At 43.3% G+C, this 27472-nt stretch overlaps 3 non-coding genes across 3 annotated transcripts; all 3 read left to right on the top strand.

The window, feature by feature from the left end:
• Nucleotides 1-2845: 2845 nt before the first annotated feature.
• Nucleotides 2846-2927, top strand: Trnas-cga. The gene has a single exon. It is a non-coding gene; the product is annotated as a tRNA-Ser (tRNA).
• Nucleotides 2928-22302: 19375 nt separating this feature from the next.
• On the top strand, nt 22303-22375 carry Trnak-uuu. The gene has a single exon. It is a non-coding gene; the product is annotated as a tRNA-Lys (tRNA).
• Nucleotides 22376-22513: 138 nt separating this feature from the next.
• On the top strand, nt 22514-22595 carry Trnas-cga. The gene has a single exon. It is a non-coding gene; the product is annotated as a tRNA-Ser (tRNA).
• The last annotated feature ends 4877 nt before the right edge of the window (nt 22596-27472 follow it).

Genomic DNA, 27472 nt, shown 5'->3' with positions numbered 1-27472 from the left:
TGGTTTGGTGGACTGCGTTTGCCAAGCCCAAGATTCGTCAGACTTTGATTTTTTACTGTGCTGCAAGGGCGCGTGATTTTAAGAACACGTATGAATATTACTACTCTGTCCTGCGTGAACTATATGACGCGGCGGGTACCTCTCCTCTGCGGATCCATGATGTTCGTCGTATTAAAGCTAAGCTCTTGAGCCTTAAACGACGACCGATGGATGGTCTGCGGGTTAAGTCGAAACCTCACTCTCTTGTTGAAGGTGAACTGACATCCTTGTACCACCTGCTACGGCATCAGACTCGTCGTCGTCGCTCCTTCATCTCTTCTCTTACGGTGGATGATGGACGACAGCTTATTGCACAGGAGGAAATGGTACGTGCTCTTCACCAGTATTACACTAGTCTATATTCTGCCGATGGTTCTGGTGAGTCTCTTTCGGCTGATGTCCTTGGGGCTCTAACTGCGACGATCGCGCCTAACGCGAAAGGCGAATTTCTCCGGGAGTTCCAGGTAGATGATGTTTTCGATTTTATTGCTCGCTCTCCGTCCGGTAAATCGCCGGGTCCAGACGGCCTGCCTAAAGAATTTTACCTCCATTTTTGGCCTCTTTTGGGTGGCATTTTTACGCAGATTTTAAATGAGATTGTCAGGGGGATGGATGTGCCTGCCGATTTTAAAGTAGGGAAAATTGTTTTAATTCCGAAGTCCTCTGGTCGTTTATCTGCTGCCAATCTTCGTCCGCTCACATTGCTGAATTTTGACTACAAGACAGCTGCTAGAGCGCTCAATAGCCGATTATCTTCTCTGCTTCGGGGTGTGATTGGTGCACATCAATGTTGTTTTCATGATCGACCTATTCTGACACCAGTAGCCGAATATCGGGATGTTGTCTCGGTTGCGGCGGTTACAAACGTACATTGTGCGTTTGCCTTCCTTGATTTTTATAAGGCTTTTGATCACGTCAGTCATGTGTTTTTAGATCGTGTTTTAGGTACAATAGGTTTTAACGCTTCATCACGTGGTGTTCTTGGCAATTTGTATAGGGGAATAACAGCTCGGGTGTCAGTCAATGGGCAGCTGACGCCGCCCATTGCTATCCGCCGCGGAGTGCCTCAGGGTAGTCCGCTCTCTATGTCTTTATTCGTATTGTCCCTGGAACCGCTGCTTCGGACTATTGCTCTCAAGCTTCAGGGTATGTCCCTCTCTGGTGGGAAGCTCTCTGTTAAGGCATATGCGGATGATGTCGTTGTTCTCCTCCGTCAACGTGATGATATCCCGTTGTTGAAAGGGGCAGTTGATGCATACTGTCGTGTCTCCGGAGCGCGTCTCAATCAGGGTAAATGTAAGCTCCTTGATATTCGAGGATTTCGCGATGCTGATGTCCCTTGGGCCACTTTTGTCGATCGCCATACGTCCTTGGGGATTGTCATTGATCGGTGTCCTCTAAAAATGGCGGCTCTCAATTGGAAATCTGTCACCGAGAAGATACAGGGGGCTCTGATGGTCCATGAGCAGCGCTCTGCTACCATTTTGCAAAAAGTCAGAATTTTAGACACATACGTTCTATGTAAAGCTTATTATGTTGCTCAGCTGTTCCCACTCCCCATGATGGTGGCGAAAAGGTTGCGCCAATTGTCGAGCAGGTTTATATGGAAGGGCCATCTATTCAAGTTACGTTATGAGGTTATGACGAAACCGCGTGTCTCCGGAGGCTTGGGCCTCTCTGACATTACTCGCAAGGCGTCTGCTTTGTACGTCCGCCGAACGACTCTAATTGTTACGCAAGAAGTGACTTCAATTACATCCAGGCTTTTTACTGTTGTGCGTCCGGCGAGCCTTGCTCCACCTGTCGATGTCGGACGCGTAAATTTTAAGTTGAAACACATTCGGGAATTTTACATTGCGGTGAGTTACCTCGGTGAAGTCTTCTTGCGGCGACCGGTGCCAACGACCAAGGGCTTGATTGCCCGCTGGGAGGGGATGGCCGCTCCCAATCCAATAGAACTGGCGTCTCCATCCGTGTCCTGGAGGAACGTCTGGAAGAATATTACTCTGCCGATCCACTCTATGGCCGTGGCGTCCACGTGGTATAGGGTAATAAATAATTTGGTTTCCACCAATGTACGACTGCACCGTATTGGCCTTTCTGACACGGACACCTGTACTCGGTGTGGTCTCCTGGATACCCTTGAACATCGGTTCACCTGCTGTGAGCACCTTGCTAATTGGCGTTGGCTCAGGAAACAACTTGCTTTTATCACTAGGTCTGCTGAGTCCGCTTATACTGTTGACATCATCGTCCGGCCCGATTCTTCCTTTTTTCCACGAACGAAGCTCAATACCGTCATGTGGTTGATTGGTCATTTCGTACATTTTGTCATCAGTTGTCATGAAGAGGATGGACACCTAGCGTTTCGGCAGTACGTGCTTACTGCTTACTGGCAGCGCTTGCGATTGCCAGGCCTCCGTGATGATTTTGCAAATATGCTTCGCCTGACATTTGAAAGAGAGGGTGTTGGCTAAGGTCAACTGTGAGAGCCATTTTCTTTTATACTGTTTCTGGATTTGCCGCCTTTATGTATGTTTCTTCTCTATACCAGGACTGAAGTTTTCGTGGACCTTTAGGGCGCCCAAGTTAAAAAAAAAAAAAAAAAAGTCGGTAGAGCATTAGGCTTTTAACCTAAGGGTCCAGGGTTCAAGTCCCTGTTCGGGCGGAAATTTTAATACTTTGGTAGCGACTCGTCTGGTAGCGGTGGAAACGCTACGGAAAATAATGCAGCTACGCCGTTTTCTGACACCACAGTGCTTTAAACGGTAGCAGTTGCATGTGTCGGGAAAACACCGCCCTACCGGCAGTCGTGGCCGAGTGGTTAAGGCGTCTGACTCGAAATCAGATTCCCTCTGGGAGCGTAGGTTCGAATCCTACCGGCTTCGTGCGATTTTGCGTAATGAGGAGCAAAAATTTTCGCACACATGTGACATGCGTGGGCAAATGCGGGTGCAAACCAGTGACGCCATTCTCAACAAGACGAAAGTTTCCGTTTAAGAATACTGAGTTTCGCGACGACCGCTGCTTACTGTGGCCATCGGTTCACCTCGCACTGACGCTGGGACTGCAGAAAGCCGTCGCTGAGATCGTGAGTACATAGATGTGGTCGAAAGTGTTGGACAGAGCGGACACTCATTTCTTTTTAAGAATCGCAATTCAATCGTTCGAGTGCGGCAAAGGCAGTGGTGCAGCGTTTCTTTTCTTAAGATCTCGCAGCTGCTTGGAGGTATGTGTATCGTTTTAAGACGACAGAAAAGTAGCGTCAGCGGTGCGTCAGTGGGAAGTCGGTGAAGTCGCCATTCCAGCCATAAGCCAGTAATTACGACATGCGAATCACTCGCACACCACGCAGCTGTACGATAATGCTCGAGCGTGAGCCCGCATAGCTGAGTCGGTAGAGCGCTAGGTTTTCAACCAAAGGGTCCTGGGTTCAAGTCCCTGTCTGGGCGAAAATTAATACACTTTCGTAACGGCTAATGGAAACCCTACAGGAAAGAGTGAGGCCATGCCGTTTTCTGCTATCAGATTGCTTGTAAAGATGGCCGTTTCACCTGTCGGGAGGCGCTTCTGCCGCCGGCAGTCGTGGCCGACATTCTGGCTCTAGCTGCCGACGCGTACGGACGTGCGGCCGTTTGCTGCGCGTAGTCAGTGCTTCGCCAGTGTTTACATTTGCGTTTCGGTGCCCTTGTTTTTTGTGATTTTTCTTCGTGTGTAACTTGTGTTTATTCTGCCTACTGTGTTCTGTTGTGTGTTTTCTACCGACGTTCATTTATCGTTTGTGGAGTTTTCGGTAATTACCGGAATCTCCCCTTGATTTCTGCATACCATGGCTACAACTGTGAGGAAGAATACGCTGGTTTTTGCGTTCGCCAAGGAAACACGACGTGTTCAGCTGACTGCTCTGGAAATTCATGATTGGCTTGATCAGGTACTTGGCATTAATTCTGATATGGTGCATACCACTCAGCTCGATACTGACAACTACTGTGTTTTCGTAAAATTTTTGAGCCCCGTTTCGGTAGATAAGATTATTGGAAAATTCGGGTCTCTTGTAGAATTTTTGCATAGAGACGGCACTACAAGTAAAGTAGCTATCAGGAGAGCTGATGCTCTTTATAGATCTGTGCGGGTGTTAAATTTACCTATCGAGATAGATAATGAGAAAATCAAGGTTTCCCTGTCTCAATATGGTGAGGTTAAGGATATAGTTAACGAACGGTGGTCGATGCAATTTAAAATTCAGAGCTTCAATGGTATTCGTTCGGTAGAGATGGAAGTAAAGTCGAATATCCCATCTCATATAACTGTTGACGGGCATAAAGCCCACGTGATTTATACTGGTCAAACCCCTACGTGCCATATATGCAATGAATCGGGTCATTTAAGGCAGGACTGTCCTCGTTTTTTTTTTGTACTGAAAACGAATTTAGTCCAACGCCGCAAGATGACCTTGAGCGAAGTTTTGGCAACTGATAATACAGCCAAACAGGGTGAGGGTTCGGATCCTGTACCTAGTTCTGGAAATATTGCTGTTGATGGTAGTGATTTTCCACCCCTGGTACCACGCTTGAATTGTGATTCTTCTGCCCGAGAGTTGGACGTACTAAACAAGAAACGACCACTTGAACATACAGATGATCATTCCGATGATGAAACCTCCCGACAATCTCCTGCTGTACGTAAACAGAAAGCTAGCGATGAAACTCTGCCTGTGCCCCAAGACGAAATGCAAGTGGATGTAATCACAGTTTCTGATACATCTCGCTCATTGCCAGAAAATGAAACGGCCGCTGCCGACAGCGAGAAAGTAGAAGTCCCCGAGGCAGTGACAACTTGCCCAGCTGTAAACAGCGATAATCAGCTGTTTACAGACGGGAAGTTCGCGGGAGCGGTAGAAGAACAACACCGCGACACCGCAACACCACAACAACCGACACCAGAGTGTAACCAAGAGGAAGTGTTTACTCCTGAACCGGAAAATAAGCAAACACCGTCGCAAGCATCACAAGAAACGAAGGTAGCATGTAAACAGCAGGCAGTGTTTACAAACCAGATCTCTCGCGACACTGTTGCTGAAGCGGCCACGCCGAGTATTGCCACAACAAAATCAGGTCAGGGCTCTCAGGGCGTCCATCGCCGTCCCCTAAAACCACAACCGAATCTTACTGTTTCTCGCATCCACGCCAAACAAAAAGCCGAAAAGTCAGATGTCAAATCGCAGAAAAATATACGATATGACATTGTCCGGGAAGGTGCTCCAGATGAGCCTCCTGATACACTCAATGTCGAACAGCCCCTCCGTCCTAAGGTACGGGATGACAATGGAAGACAAGCTAATGTTTAGCAACCGTGTTGCGAGGAATAATGCGGAATTCTAAACGCCTGTAGTTCTAAAACGGATTTCAGCATACCAAAAGTACAACAGTTTTTGACCAAGGTTGTAGGTGGCCAATAGCCAGTTACAGATGCAAGCATACTCTATCACGACGATAAATATAAATAAAATTCGAACCTCATTAAAGCTAGCTGCTGTCAAGGAATTTTTGTATGACTCTGGAACCGATATCGCGTTGCTACAGGAGGTTGTAACGACGTCTCTTGCAATACCAGGATACACCGCCATTGTAAACGTATCTTGTGAAACACATACAGGAACAGCGTTTCTGCTCAGGGAAGGAATTCCCGTGTCTCAAGTACAGCGTTTGGAATCTGGAAGGGCCATTAGTATAAACGTTTTAGGTACCACATTGATTAACTTATATGCGCCCTCAGGAAATAGTAATAGACAGGACAGGGCAGCATTTTATACAGAGGAAATTATATATTTATTACGTCGAAACCCAGTTTTATAATGGGCGGTGATTTTAACTGTGTGTTAAATCGTAAGGATCAACAACCACACTTTAACGGTTCGTTGGAACTGAAACGCCTAGTAACCAACGTAAAACTTAAGGACGCATGGGAACTAAAATATCCAACGAATGTTGAATATACGTATGTAACACAGACTTCGCGCAGTAGAATAGACAGAATTTATGTTTCCCAAAACTTAGAACGATGTCTACTTAATTCAGAAATCGTACCTGTATATTTTAGTGACCACTGCAGTATGAAGGCGTGCATTAATTTAGCTCCACAGGCGATTAAGATTTTTAGGAACCAGTGGCATCTAAATGTCTCTCTCTTAAAAGAGCAAGATTTGGCAGACGCAGTATCAGAAGCGTGGACCTTATGTCGGCGATCGATGGACGGGCACCCCACAGTATTAGATTGGTGGATTAAGGTTGCAAAACCGAGACTGAGAAAAGTGTGTATCAGATACAGCAGAGAAAGAGCACGGGAGTTAAAAAACAGTATGGAATTTTATTACAGATAGTTGCGGGACCTCTATGAACAGGCAAACGTGTCAACCATTAGATTACACGACATCAAACACACCAAAGCGAAATTACTCGCCTTTAAAAGACAGCAGATGGAAGGCTTAAAACTGAAGTCAAGGGCGAAGTCGGTGGTAGATGATGAAACAACATCCTTATATCATCTGCTTCGGCATGCAAAGAATAGGCGACGAACTGTCATTAGTGGAATTAAAACATCCAATGGGACTACACTAACGTCTCAGAAGGAGATTCTCAATGCAGTATACCAGTACTACCACGCGTTATATTCTTCCAGCCCACCTCACGAGGGGTCTCTGCAAGAGGTTCTCAGTGTTTTATCCCCACAATTGACGAGTTCTGAAAACGACGAAATCCTTTCTGAAGTCAGTAACGAAGAGGTTCGTGAGATAATAACCAAGTCCCCGTTAAATAAATCTGCTGTACCCGACGGACTGCCTGTAGAATTTTACTTAAAATTCTGGTTTTTAATTGGTGACACTTTTACATGCATTGTCAATGAGATTTTTAACGAGCAGACGTTACCTGAAGATTTTAAAGATAGCAAAATTGTACTTATACCGAAAAACAAAGGAACGAAAAGTTTAAAAAATTACCGCCCTATTTCACTTTTAAACTCTGACTACAAAATAGTATGCAGGATTTTAAAAAAGAGACTTTCCCCTCTGACCGACAAATTAATTAGTGAACATCAGTCATGTGCAGCAAATAGAAGTATTTTTAATACAATTTCTGAATATAGAGACATCATCGCCTTAGCATCAGTTTCCAATATCAAATGTGCTCTACTCTTTATAGATTTTAATAAGGCTTTCGACTCGGTGAATCACCGTTTCCTGTTTGAGGTACTGACAAAAATGGGATTCGTCCACAAAACTGTTAATGTTATAAAAAACATTGCTACTGGTCTGCACGCTAAATTAGCCGTCAACTGTCAGCTGTCGCGGCAAATTCCAATAAACCGCGGCATTCCACAGGGAAGTCCCTTATCTATGTTTTTGTTTGTTGTGTCGTTAGAGCCCTTTTTACGAAGTGTTCATCAAAGGTTAAAGGGCATAACTATAACTGGTAGGAAAACTGTAGTGAGAGCCTCTGCTGACGATGTTGGTGTCGTCATAAGAGGGCAAGATGATGTAATTCGACTAGGGGCCATTCTTCAAAACTACTGCCGCGCATCGGGTGCGACAAAGAACGAAAATAAAAGTACAATCTTGGGAATGCGGGGTCTTGACCGGATACACATCGATTGGGCGAAGTCAGTTACCACCCATAAAACCCTGGGGACAATCCTGACGGCATGTCCCATGAGGATGACAGCCCTCAACTGGAAAGAGGTTTCCACAAAGATTCAAGGCGGACTCATTGAGAACACACAACGACTTATGAACCAGGTTCAGAGGGTCAAGTTCATTAACTTATGCATTCTCTCAAAGGCATTCTATATGGCACAAGTTTTTCCCTTGCCCAAGTTGATAGCTCAGAAAATAATGTCGAGAGTGGCAAATTTCTTATGGAAGGGGGAAATCTACAGGGTTAACCTCAAAACTGCGACCTTACATCCTAGAAATGGAGGCCTCGGACTGGTGGACATACGTAATAAAGCTTCTGCGCTTTTCATAAAACGGTCTTTAAGCATATTTCACGCCAACCCAGGCAGTATTACTACACAATTGTTTCAATGTGTCCAACCAGAAAGCCTTCAGCCACCGGCAGACGTACAAAAGATTAATCCCCGACTGCGATACGTTAGGATCTTGTACACAGAATTGAGCTATGTTAACGAGAAACTCAGAACTTCACTGCACATTGCAGCCCGAGATATCATGAGGGAAAGACAACAATACGAAGGCCAAAATAAAATTGCCACGAAATATATGAATTACAACTGGGATGCAATTTGGGAGAGTATTAGTTTTAACGGGCTTAATTCACATGTGGTAACGGCATGGTACAAAGCCGTCAATGATATTGTCAGCACCAACGAACGGCTTTATAAAATCGGGAAAGCTGAAACCCCCTTATGTCGGACATGTAAACTGGTTGACACCATGATTCATAGATTCACGTGTGGTGGAAATTTCAACAATTGGATTTGGCTCAGGAAAAGTCTTGCACTACTGCAACGAACGTCACCCAATTCTATTACTCCTGTGATGCTTCTCAGACCTGAAATTAAGTATTACCCCAAAACCAAAAATAATGCAATACACTGGTCAATGGGACAGTTTGTCCATTACATTATCAATAAAATAGGTGGTGACGATGAAACGGAATTCAAGCTTTTTATGAAAATGGAGTACAGTAAAGTGAAGCACTATGCCGACCACAGGAAAATGTATGGAAACATGTTGATCATTTTATTCGAAAGAATAGGTGTTGGTTAAAAAGCACAGTCTAACAATAAAGTTACTATTATAGGGGTACTGAAGGAATGAAGTATGAGATCTACGTTCAAGATGAAAGAAATGCCTCTTCTTTTATCCATTTCTGTTATGTCGGTCCCCCCAATATGTGTCTCATAAATGCTGGAGGTATATTGAGGTAAAATAACATGTTTCCTACTCGAATGACTGTTGAATGATCACTCGAATGACAGCCTTCCAATGAGAAGTCCACCCAGACGTCGTACAAACAGTGCTCCGCACCAAAATAAAAAGAGCAGGCAAAGACCACACACGACTACAACCGCTTTTCTATAACATGTAAAATGTACTGAAGGAGCCATTCGGTGGGAGTAATGGCGGGGCCATCGTGGCCAGGCCGCAAGTTCTTTGACCCCTGCCCTCTTTGTCCCCGTCATGCGCCTACTGATGGCTTCCAAAAAGACACAAAAACAAAACAAGCGGTCTCAGGCAAAAAACGGGATAAAAAAGAAGAAAAAAAAGTGGTTAAGGAAAAAAAGTGGTTAAGGCGTCTGACTAAAAAACAAAAAAGTGGTTAAGGCGTCTGACTTGAAATCAGATTCCCTCTGGGAGCGTAGGTTCGAGTCCTGCCGACTGCGATAGTTTTCTAGCTCTCAAAAGGCGGACGTTCACTTGCATCCTAGCAGTTGCGTCACTACTAAACACGTGGGTCACCAGCAATGAAAAAAAAAAAAAAAAAAACAAAAAAAAAGTGGTTAGGGCGTCTGACTTGAAATCAGATTCCCTCTGGGAGCGTAGGTTCGAGTCCTGCCGACTATGAAAATTTTCTCGCTCTCAAAAGATGGACGTTCAGCTGCATCTTAGCAGTTGCGCCACTACTAAACACGTGGGTCACCAGCAATGTGCAGTGTTATTTGATCCAGGGCGCAGCGTTACAGTCGCGCCCAGAAGCCGCAGCTCATCTCCTCGTCTCACAGCCGCCCACCGGGTGTTAGTACAAGTGTCGCCTCACTGGGCAGTGCAGATGTGTCCATTTTAGCTTGCAGACGATGACGTGTAGCAATTTATGAGCTAACGCAGGTCGAATGTTTTACCGTGTGTATCTGCTAGAAACTGCCTCTCATACGGTGGAGAGGCTCACTCCTTCTTGTGTCTCGTTCTCTGCACACGAGTTGCCCCTGGCATCGATATAGCACGGGCTTTCTAGCGTCAGCACGGCGTCACGTGAAGTCAGCGAAGTGAATATTACACGAATCGAGTCGACATGTTTGCTTGTTACGATGATGGAAGCAGAAGAAATGTGTGTGGGACTTCACTGCATCGGCTGCTCGCATTTCAGCGTCCGTGTGTCGTATCAGACGAAGGTGACTGTGAAATTGGCAACGAGGCAGAGGTTAACGAACACATGCAAACAGCAACGTTCAATGTCAGCCGAAATAGCTCAGTTGGGAGAGCGTTAGACTGAAGATCTAAAGGTCCCGGGTTTCGGCAGGTATTCGTTCTGATGCGAAGCCAATGGAATTGCTCTGCGTTGGCGATAATGCAACTACCGCTGACAACGAAAATGACTCTCTCCTGTGGCTGTTCTGGTTGTCTAGTGCATGCCATAAGAGGAACTCACTAGACAACTAACTCCCTTAGTAGCAAAAGAATCAAAAAAGTCCTACCGTCTGCGATCCTTTTTCTGTGTCAGGTGGTGAAGAACATCTTCAACGGAACCATGAAATGAGCGAAAACGTGGGAAACATTGCATTCGAAATGCTTGCGAATTTTCCAATTGCCCAGTGAGTGTCGACAAAACATGTAAATTCTCTGCTCCAACGTATGAGACGTAACGACTCCTGCAATTTGTTGTTGCATCTATAAGTAGGCTGTTTATGTTTTCTCTATGTAAGTAGGCTGTTTATGTTTTCTTATTGGCAACGTTACGTAGCGCTCTATATGAAAATCGCTGGCTGTGCTGTGTGCAGTCTGTGGCTGTTTTGCATTGATGTAATACTCGCCATTGTAGTGTTAGGCAGCTGGATGTGAACAGCGCGTAGCGTTGCGCAGTTGGAGGTGAGCCGCCAGCAGTGGTGGATGTGGGGAGAGAGATGGCGGAGTTTTGTAATTTGTCATGAACTGCTATATTTATATATGATGATATCAAGGTAAATACATTGTTTGTTCTCTATTAATATCTTTCATTTGCTAACTATCCCCATCAGTAGTTAGTGCGTTCCATAGTTTGAATCTTTTATTTAGCTGGCAGTAGTGGCGCTCGCTGTATTGCAGTAGCTTGAGCAGCGAAGATTTTTGTGAGGTAAGTGATTAGTGAAAGGTATAGTTTAATGTTAGTCATGGCCATTCTTTTGTAGGGATTTTTGAAAGTCAGATTGCGTTGCGCTAAAAAAATATTTTATGTCAGTTTAAGCACAGTCTTGTATAATTGTTCAAAGGGGTCGTTTCATATGTCGACCCTTAGCCGAGGATACCTCACTGGAATCTTCTGATTTTTTCTTGTAGTTTGTGTAATTAGTGTAGATTTTGTTTATTGCTAGCGCGTAATTGTAGAGAAAATCTCCTTTGTAGTTGCAGTCTTTCATTGTTGTACAGTAAAACAGTTGTGGCATGCATGTAGATTTGCACCAAGTATTTCACAGCTGCAATTAACTAGATATTATTTTCAGTTCTATGTTTATGTGTTCTCTTATTTTTGCTCTTAAAATTGTGCTTTTCTGTGTTGTCGTGTGAAATATTGTGACAATAATGGCGTGTGAAAAACGTAATACTAGGCTCCAAAGTAAATTGAGAAATGACAGTGAAGAAAGCAGTGTGTTAGCGCCACCGAGTAATGAATTAACTGATGTTCAAAGTAGTAATTTGGTAATTGTGCATAGGGAAATGGAGCGGGCTGCAAACAATGGTGTAGACAGTGAAACAGGTAGTGAACAGGGAAGCATTATCGATCGATCGGTCGGCAACAGCTCGCCTCAGGATTCTGAAATGACAGGACACAATCTTGCAAATACTGTAGATTCAGGTGTTGCGTCCTCACCGTTTTCTCAAATAAATCAAGACACATTTTCTGCTTTACAAAATGCGAATATTGCCAGTTCAAATGCACTGCCGAATAGCACTGAGGAACATGTTTCAGACACCAGTGCACTCTTATTACAGTTAATGCAACAAATGGGACAAAGGCTACAAAAGTTAGACACAACGCTGGAACAAAATCAGAGACAAACACAGCAAAAGCTTCAAAAGTTAGACACAATGGAACAACACCAGAGACATACACAGCAACAGTTAGACGCAATGGAACAAGATCTTCACACCACGCTTGAACAAACACGTGAAGATTTAACTACTGAGTTACATAACATTGAATCGAAATGTCAAAAAGTCTGTAATGACGTAAAAACACAAATTTGTGAGCATTTTCAACCTATTTTTTCGCGGCATGAAAATGCATTACAGAATCACAAAGCAGCCATAAAAGAACTGCAAACCATTGTTCATGAAAATCATGAGATCTTGTGGGCTAAAATTGACTCAGTTGCATCTACCGATTCGGTTACGCAACTTGCAAAAGCTCAGGAAAACTTAAAGGACACAGTAGATTCGATTTCAACACAAATGGACACTCTGAAACTTGGTTCAGAAAAACACACTGAGGAAATGTGTTCACTATCGGAGAAAGTAGCCGAACTTTCGGATCAGGTCACTAACTTATCTACAAAGGTAGATGATGATCTGAATGACACAAGACCCATAGCCTTCACTGACACAGAAGAGTATGAACAAATAAGAAAATTCGAACAAAATCAAAATCAAATCAATACACAGTACAAAAGAGAAATCCGGGAAGTACAAGATCAGTTGACGCAGGTGATACAAGAATTACATATTTCAGAGGACACTCGCGCTCCAACACGGGAAGAGGAACTTAGAAATACGGAAAAGCCACAAAATAATAACACAGGGCATTTCGGTAATTATGAAAGGAATTGGAAAGGTGGACCGAATTTTGAGATGGAACCGCCGACACGACGTAACAATGACCGACATGCGACTCGCCGACATGATGACTTTGACTATAAGCTGTTCATTACTACACGTAAATTCAAAACATTTAAGAATTCTGGCAACGACATTCATCCACAAGCATGGCTCCATCAATTCTCTCAATGTTTTCCTCCCAACTGGTCGTTGGAACACAGATTAGAATTTATGTGTGGCTACTTAGGGAATGAACCAGCTGTAAGAATGCGATCGGTCATTCACGATTGCCACAGTGAAGGAGAATTTTACCATGCCTTCCTCTCAGCATATTGGTCTCAAGCCACACAAGACCGAGTAAAACATGGTATCATAATGATGAAACATTTCGAACAATCTGAATTTTCCAGTCTTATGAAATATTTTGAAGACATGTTGCATAAGAATCAGTATCTTTCAAACCCATACAGCCCCTCAGAACTCATACGAATTTGCTTAATCAAACTGCCTGAACATTTACGACATATTATCTTAGCAGGACGTTGCAAAGACGACATTGAAGCTTTTCAGGGACTGTTACAAGAACTGGAAAGTGACACTGACAATCGCGGAACGCAGGAGCACAACAATTACAGATCACATCAGTCGCAATTCCGCGATGAAAGAAATAATAACTGGACGCGACAAGGCTATTCTCACAACACATATCGTGACCAAAACAGACACCACCCATATGACAACCGCTGGCAGAGTAATAATAGTTACAGAGAAAGATCGCATTTCCGTAGTAATGACTATCACAGAGACAATCAGAGAAACAGACAATATGGGAACCAAAACAATTATTATCAAGGGAGACAGAATAACTTCAGACGCAACAGTTCGGCGCACAGTTACGATTCAGGGAGAAATTCTCCACCACTTAACTGACAAGAAAGAAACTACAGGAACTACCGACATGACGACAGACGATGTGATCGTAACGACAGACCTGAATTGCATCCGAACTGGCGGGATTCAAACAGAGCAGGGCCCTCTCGAGGAAGTGAATTTGTAGAAGTTAGATCTCCAAATCCCAATAACGACGTGCGCCAACAAAGAGACAATAGGCAATGACTCACACTGCTGGCAGCCACAAAACTTTCTTATGACACTAACGACGCAGCTGCCCTAGCTAGTAATTACATAAAAATGGAAGACATTAGGGACATCTTACTCCAGGAACACGACGTAAAACATAACAACATTGCATATCCTGTGATTCACATTACAGTAAATGACGTAAAATTTACGGCAGTACTTGACTCTGGCAGTCCCATTTCAGTAATTAGTGAAACAGCTTTTAGCAAATGCAACAAATCAAACGATTGCCCCACACTTCCGTTACGTAAGATTAAATTACAAGGTGCAATCTTTGGAAAAAGTGTAGATGTACGCCAACAAACCAATTTAGAATTCTTTTGCCAAAGCCACAGCTTCTCTATGAACTTTCTTATTGTTCCATTATTGTCGACGGAAATCATACTGGGAGTAGACTTTTTGAATGAATACAAAGCAGTCTTAAGCTTTCACGATGCTGAAATAAGTTTAGAGATAGAAGGTAAGTCAATAGCTTTGAAATTTGAAGACTGGCTCTCGACCATGATGAGGAAATTAATCGGCTTTACGTTCTGTTAGACAACAGTTCGGAATTTTCTACGGAACTAGACACTAACAATCACTCTGCAAGTACTGACAGGGATGACATCGACGGCATGTTTGAAATTAATGAGTTAATTCAGAATAAAATTCAAACAATTGAGAATTGTAGTGACACTGATAGGCAGGACCTTTTTGAGATTTTACAAGCACATTCCACAGTTTTTACTCATAAAACAGGAACAATCAAGGGATTTCAATACCAATTTCGTGTTCGTGAGCATACTAAATTTTGTGTTAGACCATACGTAATTCCGGCGCATTATAGGGACCGTGTTAGAACAGAAATACAATCTATGCTTAATGAGGGCATTATTGAGCCTGCAGTAAGCTCATACAACAATCCATTACATGTTGTTGAGAAGAAAAATGGATCGATCAGGCTTGTCTTAGATTCGAGACAAATCAATACGATCATTATTCCTGAAACAGACAGGCCGCAAACGTTAGAAGAACTTCTTCAAAATTTTAATGGTGTAAAAGTGTTGTCTTCCATTGATCTCAGATCCAGCTTTTATCAGATCGAACTTCATCCAGAATGTAGAAAATACACAGCTTTCCTTTGTTTCGGCGTTTGTTATCAGTTTCGGAAACTTCCTTTTGGTTTGAACATTTCTTCGGCAGCATTCATTCGTGGGTTAAATTCCATATTACCTGAGTTCTTAAAACGTCACATCACCTGATATGTGGACGATATTCTGATAGCAGAAGCTTCATGGCAACAACATAATCGCATCCTCAACAGTTTGTTACGTATTTTTGCAGAATCTGGAATTAAAGTTAACTTGGAAAAGTCTGAATTCGGTAGGACAAAGGTGAAGTTTTTGGGACATATTATTTCTTCTGAAGGGATTCAGCCGGATCCTGAAAAGTTAGAAGCAATCAGAGCCATTCCAGTGCCATCCACAAAAAGACAAGTCCGCAGTTTTCTAGGTCTCGTAAATTTTTACCGTCGTTTTCTGAATATGCAAATTCTTGTTACACCAAAACTTTGTTCTCTCACTGGAAAAAATACTATTTGGAACTGGGACGAACAAGCACAGTTGGAATTCAATTCTTTGAATGAAGCGTTACTTCATGCGCCAATCTTAGCTCATCCAGATCTGTCACAAGATTTCTGCCTTAGCACGGATTCTTCTAAAGTCGGTCTTGGTGCCCATTTATTTCAAGAAGCCACAGAAAATGACACTACCATTCAGAAAACCATTGCTTTTGCTAGCCGAGTGCTAACAAAATCTGAAAAAAATTATTCCGTTACTGAATTAGAAGCTTTAGCTATCGTTTGGGCATTTAACAAATTCCGTTTCTTTCTTTCTGGTAAGCACGTAAAAGTATACAGTGATCATCGTGCATTACAATTTCTTATGTCTTCAAAATTAAATCATGACAGGTTAAAACGTTGGGCATTGTTTCTGCAAGAATTCCACTTTACAATAGTCTACATTCCCGGCAAGGAGAACATTGTTGCGGACGCGCTGTCACGCGCACCGGCTGGGCTTGAGAAAAGTAACACAGAAGGCAACCTCGAGAAAAATTTCAGTATTCTTTACATTCAGAAAGTCGCCTTTGAAAACTTCATCACCACATCTTTAAAGGACATTGCTCATGAACAAGATAAAGATCCAATTTGGAAAGACATCAAAAGTAAATGGCATGAAAAGACATACACTCAGATTCGGCATTATTACCTGGTTAGAAACAATATACTCTTCAAACGCTGCACTGTTGATGACAAGCTATGGGTACTTTGCATTCCAGACGATTTTGTTAATAAGCTCATTTGGTACATTCATTTCAGCTACGCACATTTTGGCCCACGAAAATGTTATCATATTCTTCGAACGACTTGTTATTTTAACAATATGGAAAAAAGAATTCGAAGAGTCTTGTCTATTTGTAAACTTTGTCAAAAGGCGAAACCATCTACTGTCTCACATCGTGCTCCGTTGTTTCCTATTATTCCTTCTAAATTAAAAGAATTTGCTGCTGTTGATCTCTTGGGACCGCTTGTCAGAACATCCAATGGATTTTCGTACGTTCTAGTCGCTGTTGAACTTACTTCAAAATTTGTTTCTTTCACTCCGTTACGTAAAGCCACTGGACGATCTGTCTCCAACGCCTTTGTTAAAAATTTCTTACGTGAAGTTGGCCACGTTGCTAAAGTCATTTCAGATAACGGACCGCAATTTGGATCTGCTGTTTGGTCACGCACGCTTCGGAATCATAAAATCAAACCTGTTTTTATTTCATTGTACTCACCACATTGCAACCCGTCTGAACGGATTATGAAAGAAATCAATAAGCTTTGCAGACTTTATTGTCACAAAAAGCATCAGCATTGGGACAGATATCTACAATTATTTCAAAATGTGCTGAATGAAATGCCTCATGATTCCACTGCTTTACCACCTACTCTTGTACTGAAGAATGAAGAACCACCGAACAGCATCAGAGAGCTTGTACCTTTCCCGAATACACGTAAACTTCGACACAAAGACATAATTGATTTGGCTCTTAAAAATATAAAATCTGCAGCAGACAAAAGGAGAAAACTACACGGTAAAGCAAATGCAAAGAAATTGTATATTGGTCAGAAAGTTCTCATTAAAGCTCATTCATTGTCACATAAGAAGAAACACTTGAGTCACAAATTCTTTCTAGTTTACAATGGACCATACAGAATCCGACGTATACCACATGATAATTGCGTTGAAGTTGAAACTCTGCGTACTAGGAAGAGTAAAGGTTTACACCACATTTCACATGTAAAACCATTTATTGAAAGATAATCTGCTTTTTAACTTTGTCATTGCCATAAAACTTTTCACTTTACATTACTAGTATGCTTGTCAGACTTAGAATCTGTTAACATGCAACAATGTTTGAAGTTAAATATCCAGTCAAGAACCAAGAGAACTGATTGAAACAGAAATGACGAATGCATTGTTATAGTGAACAGACGTCACAGTGTTATTGTGTGTGTACATTCTTGCTTGTTAGTTGCACGATTATGGAACGACTATAAGGCTTACATACATAGAACATGTACTGGTACTGCTAATGAGATTTTAGTGCAACATTTTGGTTTACTTGAAAATATATTCTGGATTTAAAGTACTTTCAGTGAGATACCAGATGGCACAGTGGTTAGTTTATGTGACAGCTACACGATTTTATCACGACGCTACTAATGAGTGACAATTTACAATGTTGCTTTTGCAGTGTTTCTGTTTTATATTTGCACAGTTTTTCTGAATTATTCTGCAAAGTAAAACATGTTTTAGTAGTAACTTTTGTGGTATAGCTACAATGAGATTGCCTTTTCCGTAGCACAACAATACGTTACAGCACAGTACTTTCTTCATCATGGCAATAAGCGTAATAACTAAGATATCTATACATAAAGCATTTCACTTTTGTTTATCATGAGGTAAGTACACTGACTTCTGCAGAACTTAGCTTTCGGAGGACGATAAGTACGACACTTCCACAGAATTATCTTACAGCAAGACGCACATTTAGCGCTACAGGACACGCATTTGAGTGATTAATTTTGTACTTAAAACATTTATTTTTAAAGATATTTGAAGTACAATGATACAAAGGTTTTTAGTGATACATTTCATTTCATTGCTGTAATCTGTAACACCTGAGGGTATAATTACATTAATCCTCAGGGGGGTACACACTTACTTTGTGTACCATGTGTGTGGCAACCACAAGGAACCCTAGCTAATATGGTATTTGCTTATACAACTTTACACATCGGTACCATATTTCTCTAACACACAAATTACACAGCTATCTGATCATTTAACTGAGAGATAAACATTTTTTTTTACTACATCAGTGACAGATGTTTACGTAATTACACAGTTGGATAACTTCACACTTACAAAATTGTATTTTGTCTGTACTGTGTGACTGTTCATATTTTTTCAGAACCATTGTGATACTATGAGAGCTTTGAATGATATATTTGGTAAGGGAGCATGATTTTAAAGTACGTTTCAGGTAGATGACACTATTGAAATGAGCAGAGAATTTTTTTTAGGTTTTGAAATTATTGCAGAAAGCTACGACGTTTTTGAGATTTGACTGAGGTGTTATGATGTTATTATTACGACGACGATGTGTATTATGCTGTTGAGATATGTTTATGATCAATAAGATGATGCTATCGTATATGAGGAATAAGAAGTATGTTGGAAACCAAGAATCGTACTTTAAGAGTTATGAAATGTGCGTAAATGCGTGACTGTATCACAATGCTGACGAATATTTTATTTGGACACTTATATTTATAGGATTTTCTTTCTATAGATTTGCAACGCTAATTCTTGACCTGTGAAATATTTTTATATGAGACTGCCACTGTAGCGGAAACTGTTGTCGTAAATATTTCCGTAAGAAAATTAAGTGACCACCTGCACGTAATGCGTCGTTGGCACCCAGCTGTGTCAGACGCCTGGAGAAAAAGCCATTAGCGCGTGCCTTTCAGAGCACAGGAAAAAAAAAAGGAAGGCCATTATCCTGGCCATTGTCATTCCTTTAGAGAAAGCATCGCAAATCCGACACGCTGATTACTTGAAAACATATCATACTTTCTGATATTTACTGAAATGCCTAATGAAATGACAAGAAATAGTTTGTCTACACACCTGACTATGACTACTGTCTTTCTAGATGAGAGATTTTTTTACTACTTATGAAATGCCACATGACTATTGAACGATGTTCTTATGCTTTGCTTTGTACATAGTTGCTTATTTCATTTGATATCTAGTTTCTAGCTGCACTGCAGCATTGGTTAAAATAAAATTTTGTAGATGTACTAATATAAATATTTTCTGTCTACAGATCGAGTAAATAATAATTTTTTTAAAAAAATGAGGGAGCACAAAATGACATTTACCTTCACAGGAACTGCATTCATAATTTTCTTTTCAAGTAATTGGTAACTTTTTGGTAGAATAACTTCTTGTGGTGCACCACTTTAATTACTTAGACATTAAGATGTGATTATACATTTCCATTATCTGCATTGTTATCTTTAGTGTACTATTTTTTTTGCTTGAGCTATGTCATGTTTAGATATAAGCTGCTGTTTGCCAGGCATAGCGTTACTGAATTTGACTTTGTGTTACTCTGCTAAGCCAGTTTTACTACTCATTTATTTTTCTCGTTGCTGCACATTGGCTCATATTAGTTGTAATGTTGCATTGCTTGGTAATTTAGATTCACTGTAGCTTGCTTTGCAAATTTCCATTTTTTTGTCATTGCTGTTTGTGTTAATTGTTTTGTGCTGCGGCATTGCTTCATCCCTTAGTTTAATATCTGAGCTCAGTAGATTTAAGTTAGCTTAAGAGGGGGTAGACTATATAAGAACCTAACTATGGAGAATAGGGAAAGAATGCTTTGAAAGTTATATGAAAACGATTTGGGCCTAAATGAGTATTGTACAATGAGCCATATTTCTTTTGAAAGAAATATGGTTAGAATACAGAAAAGAGGTACAGATAGGACTTTTTGGATATAATGATGAACGAAGGGAGATCTCCACGAACAAAAAAGGTTTTGTTCGCAAAATACTGCAGTACCAAAAGTTACACTGAAAACGAACCCTGTCCTTTCCTATTGGTGTTATCCCACTATGTGTTTGTGTACCCTTGTGTAGTTTCTTCCTGTCTCTGTGTAGTTTCATAGAATTTTTTTTTCTTTTAATATTAAGCTACATTCACTATGATGAGGAATACAGTTATCCTCAAATATAATTGGCATTAATAATATGTTATTTACTTTGTAAAGATGTTAGACATTATTTATTCTGTTTAAATGCTCATGTGTGAAGTTGATGTTTCGCAAGTTATTCTGATCTTCTATGTATGTACTCATGTCATAATTCCTGTAACACTGATGTATATGTTTATTTCTATTCTTTTGTAAAGCCTGTACTACAAATGTTATCTGTATTATTATGTTCTTTAATGATGTATTTTGTACCTTTGTTACTGTATTTTTATGTTACCAAATTGTAATTGTTACCAGTTCTTCAAATTAAGTAACATTTCACTGCACACGTTTCTGTTGGTCATAGTATATGGACAATATGTGAGAAGTAGGGAGTGTTAGTGTTTGCACGTGTGTTAATGATTCAGCAAGGGACTGGATAACAGCATTGCTGGTTCTAAGGACAATTCCAAAAACTTTGTGAGTGCACAAGTGGTGGTTATGGACTTGCTATATTATCCGCAAGACTCTTCAATGGTGATTGTGCACCTGCACAGTCACAACAGATGGCGGCTGGCCATCTCTACAAGGACTACAGTGGGTCTGCATCTTTGATGACCCACGAATACCATTATTTCTACAAGGACTGCAGTGGGTCTGCACCTCTGGTGGCCCACCAATACCGTAATCTCTACCAGGATTACAGTGGGTCTGCTCTGTGATGACCTACCTACCAATACTCTTCAAAATTTCGACTGACTCTGCTGTGGGTTTGCTCTGTTGTGGCCCATTACCTGTATGCATGTCAAGAGTCAGCACTGTCGTTCCGTTGGAAGGACAACACTACTTCTTCAAGATTGCATGGAAATCCACTACTTCTGTGTGCATTTTCCTTTACTGCTCAGACTTTGAGAAAAACACTGCAATTTTACTGTGACGAATGATGAGGACTGTCTTTATGGACTGTGAGAAATTTTTAGCTTTTGACCAACATTGTATCAATAAGTGTGTGCATTTGATATCTTTGTTATTGCAATTATGAAAAATTTTTTCAAATCTGTATTGGCCACTGCCCAACCCAATTTGTAAAATTTTTTGTGGGGAGCATGGGGGCTATATAAGTAGCCTGTTTATGTTTTCTCTATGTAAGTAGGCTGTTTATGTTTTCTTATTGGCAACGTTACGTAGCGCTCAATATGAAAATCACTGGCTGTGCTGTGTGCAGTCTGTGGCTGTTTTGCATTGTTGTAATACTCGCCATTGTAGTGTTAGGCAGCTGGATGTGAACAGCGCGTAGCGTTGCGCAGTTGGAGGTGAGCCGCCAGCAGTGGTGGATGTGGGGAGAGAGATGGCGGAGTTTTGTAATTTGTCATGAACTGCTATATTTATATATGATGATATCAAGGTAAATACATTGTTTGTTCTCTATTAATATCTTTCATTTGCTAACTATCCCCATCAGTAGTTAGTGCGTTCCATAGTTTGAATCTTTTATTTAGCTGGCAGTAGTGGCGCTCGCTGTATTGCAGTAGCTTGAGCAGCGAAGATTTTTGTGAGGTAAGTGATTAGTGAAAGGTATAGTTTAATGTTAGTCATGGCCATTCTTTTGTAGGGATTTTTGAAAGTCAGATTGCGTTGCGCTAAAAAAATATTTTATGTCAGTTTAAGCACAGTCTTGTATAATTGTTCAAAGGGGTTGTTTCATAAAAGAATCAAAAAAGTCCTACCGTCTGCGATCCTTTTTCTGTGTCAGGTGGTGAAGAACGTCTTCAACGGAACCATGAAATGAGCGAAAACGTGGGAAACATTGCATTCGAAATGCTTGCAAATTTTCCAATTGCCCAGTGAGTGTCGACAAAACATGTAAATTCTCTGCTCCAACGTATGAGACGTAACGACTCGTGCAATTTGTTGTTGCATCGTGTGTTAGCAGTCTTCGATAGTGTGTTACGAGCTTAGCGCGATAAGTTTGCAGACAGCATTTAGGCGACGTTTTATTAGTAACGGCCCCATGCAGCGATTGCACAACAGTAAAGGACATGAGTCAATGTATAGTTGTGCATCGTGGGAGGTTTCACATGGTCGTGTGAGCCCAGATAGCCCAGTCGGTAGAGCATTAGGCTTTTAACCTAAGGGTCCAGGGTTCACGTCCCTGTTCGGGCGGAAATTTTAATACTTTGGTAGCGAATCGTCTGGTAGCGGTGGAAACGCTACGGAAAATAATGCAGCTACGCCGTTTTCTGACACCACAGTGCTTTAAACGGTAGCAGTTGCATGTGTCGGGACAACACCGCGCTACCGGCAGTCGTGGCCGAGTGGTTAAGGCGTCTGACTCGAAATCAGATTCCCTCTGGGAGCGTAGGTTCGAATCCTACCGGCTGCGTGCGATTTTGCGTAAAGAGGAGCAATTCAATCGTTCGAGTGCGGCAAAGGCAGTGGTGCAGCGTTTCTTTTCTTAAGATCTCGCAGCTGCTTGGAGGTATGTGTATCGTTTTAAGACGACAGAAAAGTAGCGTCAGCGGTGCGTCAGTGGGAAGTCGGTGAAGTCGCCATTCCAGCCATAAGCCAGCAATTGCGACATGCGAATCACTCGCACACCACGCAGCTGTACGATAATGCTCGTGCGTGGGCCCGCATAGCTGAGTCGGCAGAGCGTTAGGCGCTCAACCAAAGGGTCCTGGGTTCAAGTCCCTGTCTGGGCGAAAATTAATACACTTTCGTAACGGCTAATGGAAACCCTACAGGAAAGAGTGAGGCCACGCCGTTTTCTGCCATCAGATTGCTTGTAAAGATGTGCCGACTGCAAAAATTTTTTCGCTCTCAAAAGATGGACGTTCAGCTGCATCCTAGCAGTTGCGCCACTACTAAACACGTGGGTCACCAGCAATGTGCAGTGTTATTTGATCCAAGGCGCAGCGTTACAGTTGGGCCCAGAAGCCGCAGCTCATCTCCTCGTCTCACAGGCGCCCACCGGGTGCTAGTACAAGTGTCGCCTCACTGGGCAGTGCAGATGTGTTACACGAGTTGCCCCTGGCATCGATATAGCACGGGTTTTCTAACGTCAGCGCGGCGTCACGTGATGTCAGCGAAGTGAATATTACACGAGTCGAGTCGACATGTTTGCTTGTTACGATGATGGAAGGGGGGGTGGGGGGACAGGGATAGGGAATGCACTGCAAATGACGCAAACATCTCGTGTGAGGCGAGACGAGGAAGCTCACACCGCCAGCAGTGGCGCCTTCCAGCACGACACTGCCACATCCCGCACAGGCCATACGCCCGTCGGCCGCGCGCCAGCCAACGCCTCGGTGCAGCGCGCTCCGCTCGGCCGTTGGTGTTTTCGTCAGTCGCGTGCTCGCTGTGTCGCGTGGCGGATGTTCGCCTCGTGGTTGCTGTTTTTCATCTGAACTGTGAGTACTAATGGATTCTGAAGATCGCGAGAACAACATTCAGTGTGAATTTGACCGCAATGTAACCCGTCCTTCCGTGTTGGAAATTCACAATTGGATGATCAATGATTTAAAATTAAGTGACAGTGATGTACTCGGATTGCAATTAGATACGTTCTTAAATTCTCTGTTCGTAAAGCTGAGTAATTCCGATCTTTGTGACAGTATCGTGACCGTAAATGATGGTGTCCGGAAATTTAAACATACCGACGGAAGTGTTAGTAATGTTAACATCTCAAATACAGGCTTTGGTGTTCGCAACGTGCGAGTGTTAAACCTTCCCTTTGAGTTTAAAAAGGAGACCATCTCGCGTTGTCTTGGCCCTTATGGCACTGTGTTGTCAGTTATAAAACAGAAGTGGTCGTCTGCGTACCCTTTTCAAGTTGATAATGGTATTCGCAGCGTTAGAATGATTGTGCGCAAGCATGTTCCGTCATTTTTATATATGGCCGGTCATTGTGCCTTCATTACATACAGTGGACAACCACAAACGTGTTCATATTGTAACGCTACGGACCACTTTAGACAACATTGTCCGCGCCGTAGGCGTCCGGTGCAGTTGCCACTTGGCGATGACGGTGACGCACAGACAACGTGGGCGGCGGTTGCATTAGGTGCACCCCATTCGCCCGCCCGCCATGTTGACACCGCTGTTGCAATGGACGTAACGCCTGTCGTCCCTGTTGTTGATGTCGGTTCGGTCGTGTCGGTCGTGCCTCCGCCTGCTGATGATGATATTGCTTCTGTTTCACGGTCGGACATTCCGTCCGGGTCGACAGAGACAGGTTCAGAACCCGCTCCGGTTGTTGTCTCCGACGTAGTGTCGAACCCGGTGCTCTCAGACAATGTTGTGACGGACATTGTTCAAACGGATGTCTCTCATTTTGACGAACATGTACAATCGGACCCGTCCGAATCTATACCTGTTGAACGGGAATTTGTGTCGTCACAAAGTGTCTGATGTGACAGTGACGTCGGCGTCGGAACCTGTCCGTCGGCGTACTGCCCTCGTTTCGCTTCCTCCGGAATCGGTTCCCGCTTCTGTAGCTGCTTGCGCTCTGCCAAAGGTCCCTGCTCCTCAAAATCAAAAACCTTGGTCGCGGCGCGACACTGCTTCGCGGCGTCGCGGCTCTGTTGACCGAGCACGTAGTGCAAGTACTTCTGCGTTTTTGTCGCAACGGTCCTCCTCTGGCAGGAAGCGTAGCCCGTCTCCAGAACGTAAACCCTCTCCGCGTTCGAAGCCTTCACAGTTACAGCCGAAGGCGTCTCAAAAAGCCTCGCAGCGTGTCGTTACTGACGCTCGGACGGCTGCCCCTTCCGGGCGCCGTCAGCAGCATTCGGTGGCAAGTAGTCAGTCCGCGCGTGCGGACGACCGCCGACAGGAAATAGTACGCCATTTAAAGGGTGTGCTACATTCTGGGGAAACGGGCAGTGCAATGGACACCGACATAGTTACCGCGCCAATTCCGGTCCATTCCTCGCAAAAGAGAAAAGCCGAAGACCCCCCTGGGCGCCGCGCGCGGTCGCTCCCACGCACGACGTACCTATGTCGGTGAGAACTTCCGGTGCGACCACGCTCACGGATATTGCGGCTGCGTCTTCGCACACGCCACCGTGTGACTGGGGAGAGGATGTGGAGGAGGCTGACGGTACTTTAACTACCGTCTAGGTTGTTTGATTCTTTTGTGTATGGTAGCACACCTTCCATCTGTTGTCGCTACTATAAATCTAAACCGGTTGGCGTCGCATACTAAGTACTTGAGCTTGGTGGACTTTTTACGTTTTGTTGCTGCCGATGTAGTCTTTTTGCAAGAAGTTGTGTCCGATTTTTTTTACAATTAGTTCCAGGATATCGGGTGTTGTTTAACTTTGATCCGGAATGTAACTGTGGCACTGCGTTCTTGGTTAGGGCCGGCATTGATTACACGGACGTTGCTACGATACCTAACGGGCGTGGGGTGGCCTGTACGATCAACAACATCAGATACGTGAACGTGTACGCACCTTCCGGTGCTGAGGGGAAGCCGCAGCGGCGCGTGTTTTATAGCAGCGATCTTTGTCATCTTCCCTCTGGAAACCGCCTGCCAATAGTGTTGGGTGGTGATTTTAATTGTCTGATAATGACCAGGAGCCACGGCCCTACAAATGTCTAGAACTGCAAACGCTTGTCACGGAAATGAAATTAGTCGATACCTGGCGTCATTTGTATCCCGACGAACCGGGGTTTACTTATTACCATGTGACAGGTCGGAGCCGGATCGATCGCATTTATATTTCTGGTGACAAAAAGGGTTGTGTTATCGAGTCACAGGTGCACCCCGTTCTCTTTTCGGACCACTGTGCCTATGTTTGTCGCTTCCATTCTTTGATAGCCATAAAACCCCGTATGCGGACTATGTGGAATTTCAATGTGTGTCATTTGTCGCACCCTGGTTTTGAACCGGTCGTTTCTCGTGTGTGGCAGCAGGCTGCGAAATATCGTGCCATGTATCCCACTGTTCTATCGTGGTGGGTGGAATACGTGAAGACAGCGCTCCGTAAAGCTATCTGTGAATTCAGTCGACAGCTTGCTTATTGGTAGAGGTCCACCATGCACTTTTATGAAACTTGTCTCAATGACGCGATCCGCCTACAGCCGAACACTCCGGATCTCAGGATGGCGCAGATTCGGCAAATTAAAACCCGCCTTTTGGCTCTGAAGACGAAGTCGCTGAAAGGTAGTGTTGTGCGGAGTCAGGCTCCTGGTTACTTTGACGACGAAGCGCCTTCCTTGTTCCGTCAATTGCGAGAGCGCCGTCGGGCGGCGCGCCGTTACGTCACAGAACTGGAAACAGCTGATGGCATGCGCGTCCGCACTCAGTCGGAGATTGTTGCTGAGGCGTACCGGCACTTTGTCGGTCTTTTTAGTGCTAAAGCTAGTGACAACGTCGCCGTCTCTGATCTCCTTGCTGACGTTCCGCGGGTTCTCTCTCACAGTCGCCGATCGTCTCCACCTGACTGAACCGTTCACTGTCGAGGAAGTGCGTGACGTGCTCAAACAGTGTGCGAAGAACAAATCACCAGGCGCTGACGGCTTACCGCCGGAATTCTATCTTCGCTTTTGGCATTTCTTTGGTCCTGTACTGACAACTTTGTATAATGAAATCTTAAATGGTGTGTCGGTTCCTCCATCTTTTTTGGAAGGCGTAGTGACCCCAGCTCCAAAGACGCCGACTAATCGTAAAATGTGTGATTTACGTCCCCTCACTCTCCTCAACGGTGACTACAAATTGTTTACGAAATGTGTAGCGCTTCGTTTCAAAGTGATCATGAGCAAAGTGATTAGTGAGTACAAATTCTGCGCAGTGCCACAACGCACAATTTACGACGCTGTGTTGACGTATCGCGACGCAATTGCGTATGCGACGACGCACAGACAACCATTGGGCATTTTGTCGATCGATTTTGCTATGGCGTTCGATAGGGTTGGCCACCAATATCTACGGCGGGTGTTGCAAAAATTTGGTTTCGGAGCGACATTTATCAACATGCTCTTTAATTTGTTTACGGCGTCGTCATCTCGAGTTTGCATTAATGGGTGTCTCTCGGAGCCTGTTCCCATACGATGTTCAGTGAAACAAGGATGCCCTTTATCTATGGCGTTACTTGCGATCTCTTTGGACCCTCTGTTGCGGAAATTGGCATCTTCTTGTCAGGGTCTGTGTATTGGCGTTACCAAACACGTGTGCAGTGCATATGCCGATGATCTTGGTTTGTTGAAGTCCTCGGTCTCAGATTTAGACGTCATTCGTGCCATTCTAAACCAATACGA

This window comes from Schistocerca piceifrons, chromosome 3, assembly GCF_021461385.2.
Source record: "Schistocerca piceifrons isolate TAMUIC-IGC-003096 chromosome 3, iqSchPice1.1, whole genome shotgun sequence".
NCBI lineage: Eukaryota > Metazoa > Arthropoda > Insecta > Orthoptera > Acrididae > Schistocerca > Schistocerca piceifrons.
Note: the sequence above shows the minus strand (reverse complement) of the source record. Positions and strands in the feature narration are given on the sequence as shown.